The sequence below is a fragment of the Acomys minous genome, assembly GCF_964271855.1.
Source record: "Acomys minous genome assembly, chromosome: 9".
NCBI classification, from domain to species: domain Eukaryota; kingdom Metazoa; phylum Chordata; class Mammalia; order Rodentia; family Muridae; genus Acomys; species Acomys minous.
The window spans coordinates 44,440,634-44,450,775 of record NC_140490.1 but is presented as its reverse complement, the minus strand read 5'-3'; the positions used below and the strand labels follow the sequence as shown (position 1 = coordinate 44,450,775).

Here is a 10,142-nt window from a genome sequence, read left to right as displayed (position 1 = left end):
CAAAGTAAAGAATGTTAAAGAAAATTGAATAATTAATAGAAAATGGGTCATCAATTTTAAAAACTAGCACAGAATCACAATGTAAGCCTCAACCCAAAAACTATAAATCTAAATTCAGAAAATCGAACCACACTCACTCTGTTCAGCTCAGTGTGGATCACATGTCCAGTTCCAGAGATTGACAATATAAAACACAACTCAGAACCAGCCAACCAACAGCTTCACTACAGTATAAGGACAAGACCTAGACCCAGCCCATGCCTTATATGGCTGGGCAACCATCACTCCTCACAGTGGTTTCTTGTGAGGTCATGGCGTTGTGGATCAATCGCAGCTAGCCAAAACCTATGGTTTCTAGCTCATTTTATTGCCCCTCCCAAGTCCATGCCATGAAGCAACTCAAGAGAGGCAGGAGTTACTTTGGCTAGGACTTAGAGGATCAGGCTCATCATGGTGGTGGGATCAGCTGCTGGTACTGGCTGCAGAGTGTGAGGCACCTGGTTTCACTGCATTGACAATCTCCCAGGTTCCCCAAGGATCCACTGCCTCCAGCCAGGCCACACACCCAAGGGTTCCCTAACTTCTCAATACTGTGCTGCCTATGGAACCAAGGGTCCAAACACATGACAGTGTGGGACAGTTCACATTCAACCCAAGACAAAGACTTTTTTCTCTTACTGAGCAATAGTAACATGATGATAAAGCCCAGGAAGCTTGTGATCCTCAGAGTCATAGACACTGGGCGTTCATTAGTTTGGAAGTGGATGCCGTGTGCTTCAGTGGCTTTATGACCTAGACTATAAAACACTGTATCAACACTTGGCCTTTAGAGGCCTCACCCTCTCTTCACTCAGGTGTTCAGTTCCGATGGCTTTAAAAGCTGGTGGCCCCTCACTGACACTGAGATGCTCATTTCCAAAGCACTCGGGGCATGTGATGACAATCTGTGGGTGTCAAAGATAGCTAGCCATGTCCCAGGTATACCCTAAGACACTTATTAGGTTTCTTATCAGAAACCCTAGATCTCAAAAGAGCATTACAAATTATTCTGAAAATATTGTCAAGACAGATTACTAAAGAGAAGTATTCTTCCTTCATCTAAAATGGTGCCATGCCACCTTGCAGCTGAATGCCTTATTTTGGGTCATTTATAATTGTTGAAGATGGTGGAGCAAAGACTAAGCTACCAAGAGATGTAGAGTGGAAGGAGGCTTTTTCTTTCCATCTGGTACTGTTTTTGTCGTCTCATGGTCTCGTGTGGAACTGTTTTCTCAGTGCAGTGTCTTCTCTCATGACTACATGAATGCCAAGAGCTTGTCATTTCCTAACGGTGCCGCCTCTCCGTACTCTCACCCTGAGGTTGAGGTCTCCACAGTGTTGTTGGAGGGAAGCACACAAACTAAAGCTCGTGCTACGACTAGCTGTGCCCTCCCTGCCTGAGCAAACCCTTCAGGTTCAACTGACACAGTTATAAAAGAGGATGTTATTAGGAGGGTGAGGCAGGGGACCAGCAGTTTAAAGTTGTCCTTGCTTATATAGTAAATAATAGTTCAAAGTGAGTAGATTTTTTTTCTCCGTGATTTATATCATTAATGTATCAAAAATTGCAAAAATTAGCCAGGCATGGTGGCATACGCCTTTCTTTAATCACACCACTTAGGAGGCTTAGAGGCAGGAGGATCTCTATGAGTTCGAGTCCATCCTTGTCTACAAAGCAAGTTCCAGGACAGCCAGAGCTACAAAAAGAAAGCCTGTCTCAAAAAAAAAAAAAAACAAAAAACAAAAAAACAAAAAACAAAAAACAAAACTAAACAAAAAATTGCAAAAATTGTTACTCATTGGTATTGGGCCACAGTGCACACATGTGACACCAACAACTGGAGGCTGGGGTTGAAGCAGTTCTTGAAGCTACCCTACTGTGGCTTACCCCAGACAGCCATCACTTTTGCGTTTAAATGGAATCTCCATGGGAACCACAAACAACCAGCCCTACGTACACACTAGCAAACTAGAGGTGGGGGGAGGGGGACTTTGTTAGCAAAAGATTCGAGTACCACAAGGGGGTAAAATTTTTCTATACAGCACCACATTTAAGCCTTGCTACCAATTCTAGGGGAATAAAATAGCATTTTTGACTCCACCAGAAGCAGTCTGTGTGTCACTCCAAGAACATGGATTCCAAGTTGATCTGAGCAGCAGAACCTGGGCACTGTACCCACAGACCCACTCTTAGACCAGTTCCTGAGACTTTTCAGGCTCTAGTCTCTTATCTCCTGGTATGTGTGTGTCTCATTTGTATGCGTACTTTTCTGTGCAGTTGCTCATGAAGGCCAGAGGTCACCCATTGTCAACCCCAAGATGCCATTCCTCTTTGATCTTCTAACTTGGTTTTTGAGAAACGTCTCCCACCAGTTCTGGAGCTCACCAGTTCACAGACAGACTCCTTTAGGTGCCAACTGAGAGTGGGGACTACCATGTACGACTGTACTCTACGTGGTATGTGGGGGCTAGGACTAGAATTTTAGGTCTTCTTGCATTTCCAGGAACAAGTACTTTACAGAGCATCTCCCAAGCTCCACCCCCTCTCCCAAGCTCCACCCCCAAATTCTGGTTCCTTCATCTACAAATGTACACCATGATTGTTAGTCTCTTGACTCAGCTGTGGGCTGCCTGTCAAATGTGCAACTCACTAGAAGGCCATGTCCAAGTGCCCTGACAGTCAAGAGGTGTCTTTTCACCTGTGTCCATGTGACTTGAGCCTCTGTACAGCAGGTGACCCAGGATCAAAAGCACTAAGATAATTCCCGCTTGGTTGCCAGAGCTGTCACCAGAATCCTGGAGCTTCAGCTCGGCGGGGTGAGCACAGCTCCTGGCCCCTTGTGAGGCATCAAGGAAGCTCTCTCCTGTGTCTTTCTGAGCTTTGGGAGTTACAGGTAACCTTTGGTGTCCCTTAGCATGTCTCATTGTTCCAGTTTCTGTGTCCAAATTCACCAAATTCACCCCTGCTTAGACGGACCCTGGCCATTGGCTTGCGGCATGCTCTATTGCCTTAATTTAACATCCACAATGACCATTACTCCAGACAAGATCCCACCACCAGTGCCTAGGCTCAGGGCTTAACATAAAGTTTGGGGAATGGGCTGTGGACTTAGCTCAGGTGCAGAGCTTTTTGTACAGCATCCTCTCATTGATCCTGAGGTCTCAGGCAGGACACAAGTTGGTCAGGGTGGCCCAAACCAGAAACAAACATACTTTACACTCTGAGCATTTATCACCTCAGGCCGCCATCACCCACAGCACAATGTGGTTCTGGATGAGTTCAGCTGATGCTACAAGAAGAGGCAGTAAGTGCTCATGAGTAAGGAACTCTGAAGGAAATCACAGCTGAGTGACTAAAACCAGGGTGTGACCAAGAGCAGCAAGCAGGGACTCCAAAATTTCTGCGTGCAAGCAAGGTCTAGGAGAGAGAGAGGGAAGGTGGGAAAGAAGGGTTTGTATTTCAGCATGTAAAGGCTCTTGTGTTTGGAAAGCTTTGTCAAGTGAGCCACGATGCCTATAAAAAATAAGCCAATTACTGAAATGGAACTGTCAACCATAGTGGAGAAAAAGCATTTAAAAAAAAAAAGTCCATTACAAAAAGATAAGATGAAAATTTAAGTTGTAGATTAAAACAATCATAATTTGTAAAATTAAATACAAGGTTCACATACAGTATATAATCATAAAATGGTAAACTATTAAGCAGATGAAAGGAGGGCTGTTTTAACCTTGAGGTGTGTATCTCAAGGTACCTGTGAGATTCAAAGTGCTCTTCTATACAAATGCATTCCACAGTGATCCAAGGACCAAATGATACAATAAACTTGAAGGTTGGTGCCTCCAGCCACAAGGTTTCTAGTATTTAAGTGGGAGTCAAGAGAAATGCTGATAGCAATTTGCCAAACAGAGTCAGTGAGCAAAGACCTCAATGAAACAGCTGATGAGTACAGTAAAATCACCAGCAGCAAGAAGGCATGCTTTGGTTTAATGGGCACATACAGACTTCTGTGATGGCAGAGAAAACACATGTGGACTGTCTACAAGAACTGAATCCAGCTTGGGCTGCAGAGCGAGTCTTGATGGCCTCAAAGAATTGTCATGTGAAACGCACTTAAAAAGTTTGTTATTACATTTATTGTGTCTACATATCATATGAGCAGGGCCCATGTGTGCAAGACAGAGGACAGCTTGTAGGAGTCAGTTCTCTGCTTCCACCATATGGGTTCCAAAGATCAAAGTCCTTGGGTTCTCATAAGTGTCAGCAAACACCATTAACAAAGGAGGTGTGTGTGTCAGGGAAGTCCCCCCACGTCCCAGGCCCGAGGTTGTGGGCCAGGACCCTATTTCAAAACAAACATTCGCCTGTATCCAGCACATGCAAGGCTGAGGCAGAAAGACAGCTGTGTGAGCTACATAGTGAGTTCTAAGCTTCAATTATGGACTGAGACATTGTGATAAAAATTTAAAACACAATGACCAGAAATAATAGAGAACAGCCATGTCCTAACTGGCTGACAAGTGTGACCAGAGCTCTCAGACTGGAACCTGTGCTTCCCCGGAAGCCAGGGCTCCTGCTCACCAATCCCAGGTCACTGTAACTTTATGGATGTGCTCTCCTTCCCAGAAGCATCCAGAAGGAGCTCTGTGTTTAGATTTTGTGAACGTGGTACAACCAAGCATCACTTGGGAAAAAGGGAGTCTCGGGTGAGGGACTGCCCAGGTCAGACTGGCCTGCGGCCATCTCTCTTGGGAATCATTTCGATGTGGGAGGGGCCACGGCTAGTGTGGGCGCTGCATATACAGCTCTTTACCAGTGCTGCTGGGAAAGACAGACCACACTAAAAAGTTGTTGCACATGCATGTTCCCACATTCACTCCTTGCCCAGATTTTTGCATACATAAACACGTGCTTGAATCCACACTCACACACATATATCCATGGACTCACAAGCTATCCATGAAGCTTTTATCCATTTTAATGTTTGACAGGTATGAGGATTCCAATGGTTTCATGAACCTAAAACACAGCAGTGGAAGAAAATATTCAAACTAGTTTCTTATTTTAATTTAAAAATACTTGATAATTTCTGAGGTAATACAAACCAAGCATTTCCTAAAGACGCTTATAAACAAAACCACCAAAAAATATATTATGGTGACTACTTTCCTGTATCTGGGCTTGTGTGGGCCATGGGCTGACTGGAGCTCGGTCCAGGAGACCATCTACCCAGTGCGGGGCCACCTTTCAACCCACTGAGGAAGAACACTCCCCATCAGTGTCTGCAGATGGGTCACCTCCTCTTTCTGTGTGAATGTGATTTTCAGAGGACTCCTCTTTCTAACATGGTGCTTGTTGACGCATCCACTCAGCAGAAATGGGTACAGCCCTCTCCGTCATGATGGAGCTGCCTGTACCATAGTTTTATACCAGAGACTGCAGAACCTTGCTCTTTGTGCATTTTGAACTCAATTCCAGCATCCTTCTGCACTTCCCAATCAGGGTCAAAGTTGGGATAACTCCTTTCTTGGAAGCTCTGAAGGAAACTCTGCATTCTGGGTGAGGAGATGTGGTACAGGGGTATGCTCTTTGCAGCATGAAGCCAACCGCCTACTCCTCGGCAGACATATCTAATGAGAAGAAAATCAAGTTCAACCACAGTTCTGCAGCAGCCTTTCACTAGAATGGTGGTCTTGAACAAAAATCACAGTTACTGCAGTCTGACATATAGATATCACACATTTGAAGATCCTTTTCTGAAAGACAAAATGTTAACCATGATTTTCTTCTTCTTTATAACTCTGCCTTGTCATCTGTAGTTTTTTGGAGACAGGGCTTCTCTGTGCAACAGCCCTGAATGTCCTGGACTTGCTCTGTAGACCAGGCTGGCCTCGAACCCACAGAAATCCACCGGCCTCTGCCTCCCAAGTGCTGGGATTACAGGTGTGCACCACCACCACCTGGCTTTACCTTATTTTTTGAGACAGTCTCTACTTGAAGCTGGAGCCTGACAATTAGTCTACACCACGTGCACGGGGAGTCCCAATGTCTGTCTGCTTCCAACTCCACAGAAGTGGGATGACAGGCGCACGCTGCCCTGCTGGGTTGCTGGGGTCTAATGCAGGGCCTCATGCTGCTTTACAAGAACGTTGTCTAGAGAGCTGTCTGCCGTGCCACAAGGGCAGCTTTTGATGGCTACGTTCTCATCTCCCCACATCTTCCACAAGCCAAGTTTAGTCTACAGTAGACAGTTTATAGACCTCTCCTGCAGCTCTGGACAAGAGCAGGGCAGGCTGGAGGCAGAGGACAGGCTCCGTGCAGTTTACAGGACTCGGGAGAGCCCGGGCACTCAGGTTAGGGTATTATCAATGCTGTCATGGTGAGCAGTTCGGGCACCAGGGAAATTGAGGTTTTGCTTTGACTTGTGCTAAGATCAGAAGCGGGGAGCTGAAGACTGAAGGGAGCAGGGAAGTGCCCAAGCTCAGTGCTTATTAGCAAAGGCCCCAAGGCACATGGGACTTGGTGCCCTGGAAGTACTGAAGGGAAGGGCCTGGCTGACTGGCAAGGTGTTCCTAATGACTCCCATGAGCTAGTCTGGCAGGGTCTGAATCACCTCACACTGCCTCAGGCACTGCAGCCTTTCCAGTGAGGTGGGATGGGCAGTTTTATTGCTCAGTGTCTCTGCTTCCATGGTTCTCAGAGTGGCCCCTTCCATCCCAAGGCCCAGCCTCAGGGGCTGGGCTGTGAGTGGCTTTAAGCTTTAAGCTTGGGTCTTTCCCAACCCAAGCAGTTCAGAGACAGAGCAATGAACTAAAACTCACCTTGGCATCGTGAATCTGGGAGAGGCGTGGGCTGCAAGTCACTAACAGTGAACATCCCACCTGTTGAGCCGGCTGTCACAGATGTTATGATTAATAAAAAGAAAATAAGATGATAAGATACTAACATGTCAGGCAACAGTTATTATGTCATATAAGGTTTATTAAGTGAGCATGGGGGAGAAGGAAAAAGGGGAGGGGTACCCCAGAGAGAGAGAATAGGAGAGAGAGAGAGAGAAAGTAAGAAGGTAGAACAAGTAGAGGAGGTAGAGAGAGAGAGGGTGGGAAGGGAAAGAGAGCAGGTGGACGGTCTGTCTTTTATATAGCCTTGACAGGGTCACGCCCTGCAGCAGGTAAGTGATGACATCTCAGGTAGGCGGATTGAAGCAGAATCCTAATATTCCTACCTTCTCCTATAATTAAAAAATAAGGAATGTTGGATTGTTGTATATAAGATAAGTTAAAATACATAATTGTAGGTTCATTGGAAGCAGCTTTTGGCTGCCATGTAAAGGGAGAAAAGAGACAGAAAAAAAGCAATAGAACAAATGCCCAAAATATATAGTGAAGGGGAAGGAAAAGCTCTACCCTGAAAGTTCAAGGTGGAGGGCAGGCTATGTCGGCCATGTCCTGCAGCAGACAGGGACCAGGGAGTGCTCAGGGAACATGGAGCTGTTTGTCCCGGGCCTGGAGCACACCATCTCAGCCTTTTGCAAATGGATAAGGGGCGAAGTAATCATCTTAACTACTTCCTGCTGACAGTAGGGTGGCGATAGGGGGCTTAAAAGGCTGAAATGTTGGCCAGGTTCCAGAAGAACAGTCTGTTGATTTTCTGTCCAGGGTCTGAGAACATCTGGGGCTGGGAAGGGCAATGCATGCCCAGCTAGGAGGAACAATGCAGGTCCAGCTGGCATGGTCTGAGGTTGGATGGGAGCACTCGTGGTTTGACCATGTCCCAGATGTAGGAAGTCTGGCAGGATACTGGAATACATATGTGGGAAGACAACAAAGTTAGTAGAAGACAGGGTTAGGGAGAAAATTTCCTTTAGGTTTGCATTTGAAACTCTTGGGAGAGCAAAGAGAAAAGGCTTGAAAACAAGGAGAGAGACAATGCTGAGAATGCTTGAAAATTTGTGGAGAGCAAAGAAAGGGTTTGGACATGGGAACTTCCTTCCATTTTAGCCTAGGAAAGGCTTGAACATGGAGAGCAAAGAAAAGGTCTGGATACAGGGAGCTTCCTTCCATTTTACCTGATTGCTGGCAATTAAGACAGTTAAGTTTTGGATCTGTCCAAGTTTGGTTGCAGAGGCATGTAAGCTTAGAAGCCCTTAATGTGGCTGTACCCTCAACTCACTCAGGACATGGAGTTCACCAAAGTCTTCCTGCTGCTTCTAGATGCACTTTGCAAGATGATCAGAGCCATGCAGAGGGCAGGATGGCTGAGGTGGGGAGTGCGGTGTGGGGGCGGGGAAGACCAGGGGACTGCTCTTGAGACTATGTCATTAAGTGTATAACTGTCACTATTGTGTTTTTAGGTACCTACACTCTAATGGGGAGGAAGGGCTTTTACTGGTCTCTGTGGAACCTGACCTGCTTGGATTCATGGACAATTCAGGGATGCTCTGCTGTCCTGCATGGTTAATTTGCACTCAGCAGTGACATCACTGCCACACCCCGAGTGACTCCATGGTCATGGTGGTTTGGTCACTGCTGACTGGAACCCTATTTCAGTTTTCGTGGTGGTCACACTTCTTCAGTGTCTTCTGGGACCACAGAGTCACCCACCTGCTGTGTGTCATCCACCATCTTTGTGAGGCTTGAACTTGACTGCAGGCTGACTCTCTGACTTCCCTGGATAGCCTTGCTCTGTCAGGCTCTGTCCAGCAGTTGTATGGCCCATGGCAACAGGAGATAGGGTCCTTCTCTGAGGCCCCTGAAGCCCTGCAGGTGACTAGGAAGAGAGGATTCTGCAAAATGGCAACTGACATTGATCTTATCACTTCTCTTAGGACTTTTCATGAAGCTTCTGCCTTCATGGCAGGTAAGCAATGATATCTCAGGTAGGTGGATTGAAGCAGAATCCTAATATTCCTACCTTTTCCTATAATTAAAAAATGAGGAATGTTGGATTATTTTATATAAGGTAAGTTAAAGTATATAAATGTAGGTTCACTGGAAGCAGCTTTTGGCTGCCATGTAAAGGGAGAAAAGAGATAGAAAAAAAGCAATAGAACAAATGTCCAAATTATATGAGGACAGAAAAGTTCTGCCCTGAAAGTTCAAGGTGGAGGGCAGGCTATGTCAGCCATGTCCTGCAGCAGACAGGGACCAGGGAGTGCTCAGGGAACATGGAGCTGTTTGTCCCGGGCCTGGAGCACACCATCTCAGCCTTTTGCAAATGGATAAGGGGCGAAGTAATCGTCTTAACTACTTCCTGCTGACAGTGGGGCGGCGATAGGGGGCTTAAAAGGCTGAAATGTTGGCCAGGTTCTGGAAGAATAGGCTGTTGATTTTCTGTCCAGGGTCTGAGAACATCTGGGGCTGGGAAGGGCAATGCATGTCCAGCTAGGAGGAACAATGCAGGTCCAGCTAGGAGGTACAATGCAGGTCCAGCTTGCATGGTTTCTGAGGTTGGATGGAAGCCCTGTGGGTAGCTGCTTTGATGATGTCCTAGATGTAGGAAGTCTGGCAAGATACTGGAACATATATGGGGGCAGAAGACAAAGATAGTAGGTTAGGGAGAAAGTTCCCTTTAGGAGTGCGTTTGAAACTCTTGGGAGAGCAAAGAGAAAGCTTTGAGCTTGAGACAATGCTGAGAATGCTTGAAAATTTTGGGAGAGCAAAGAAAAGGTCTGGATATAGGGAGCTTCCTTCCATTTTACCCGATTGCTGTCAATAATTAGACGTCTAGTTTTGGATCCGTCCAAGTTTGGTTGCAGAGACATGTAAGCTTAGAAGCCCTTAATGTGGTCGTAGGGATTTGAAATTCTCAGAAGGCATCCAAGAAGAGCCTGGAGAAGCAGCAAATGGACTGACTGGTCCTCATGGGAAGAGTAGAAGTCAGTGACCTGTCAGGGCGTGCCATAAGCAAGGTTTAACTTGATGAGATTGGTACAAGTGTTCCAGCAGCTCGTCAGCACTGGACAGAGACCAAGGGTGTGGCCCAAGAACAGACACGGTTACCTAGCACTAGGGTTTTGAACGAGGTGGGGCGGGAATGAACCAAGTTGGCAGAGGGAGATCTCACCCAAGGGAGAAGGTTCTAGAGGAAGAGTTTGTATGTAGGT

General features: G+C 46.3%; 1 protein-coding gene across 6 annotated transcripts in view; it reads right to left on the bottom strand.

Moving 5' to 3' along the window:
* LOC311606013 (uncharacterized protein) overlaps positions 1 to 10,142 on the bottom strand; it is a 63,766-nt gene that overhangs the window by 17,050 nt on the left and 36,574 nt on the right. The window lies entirely within an intron of this gene.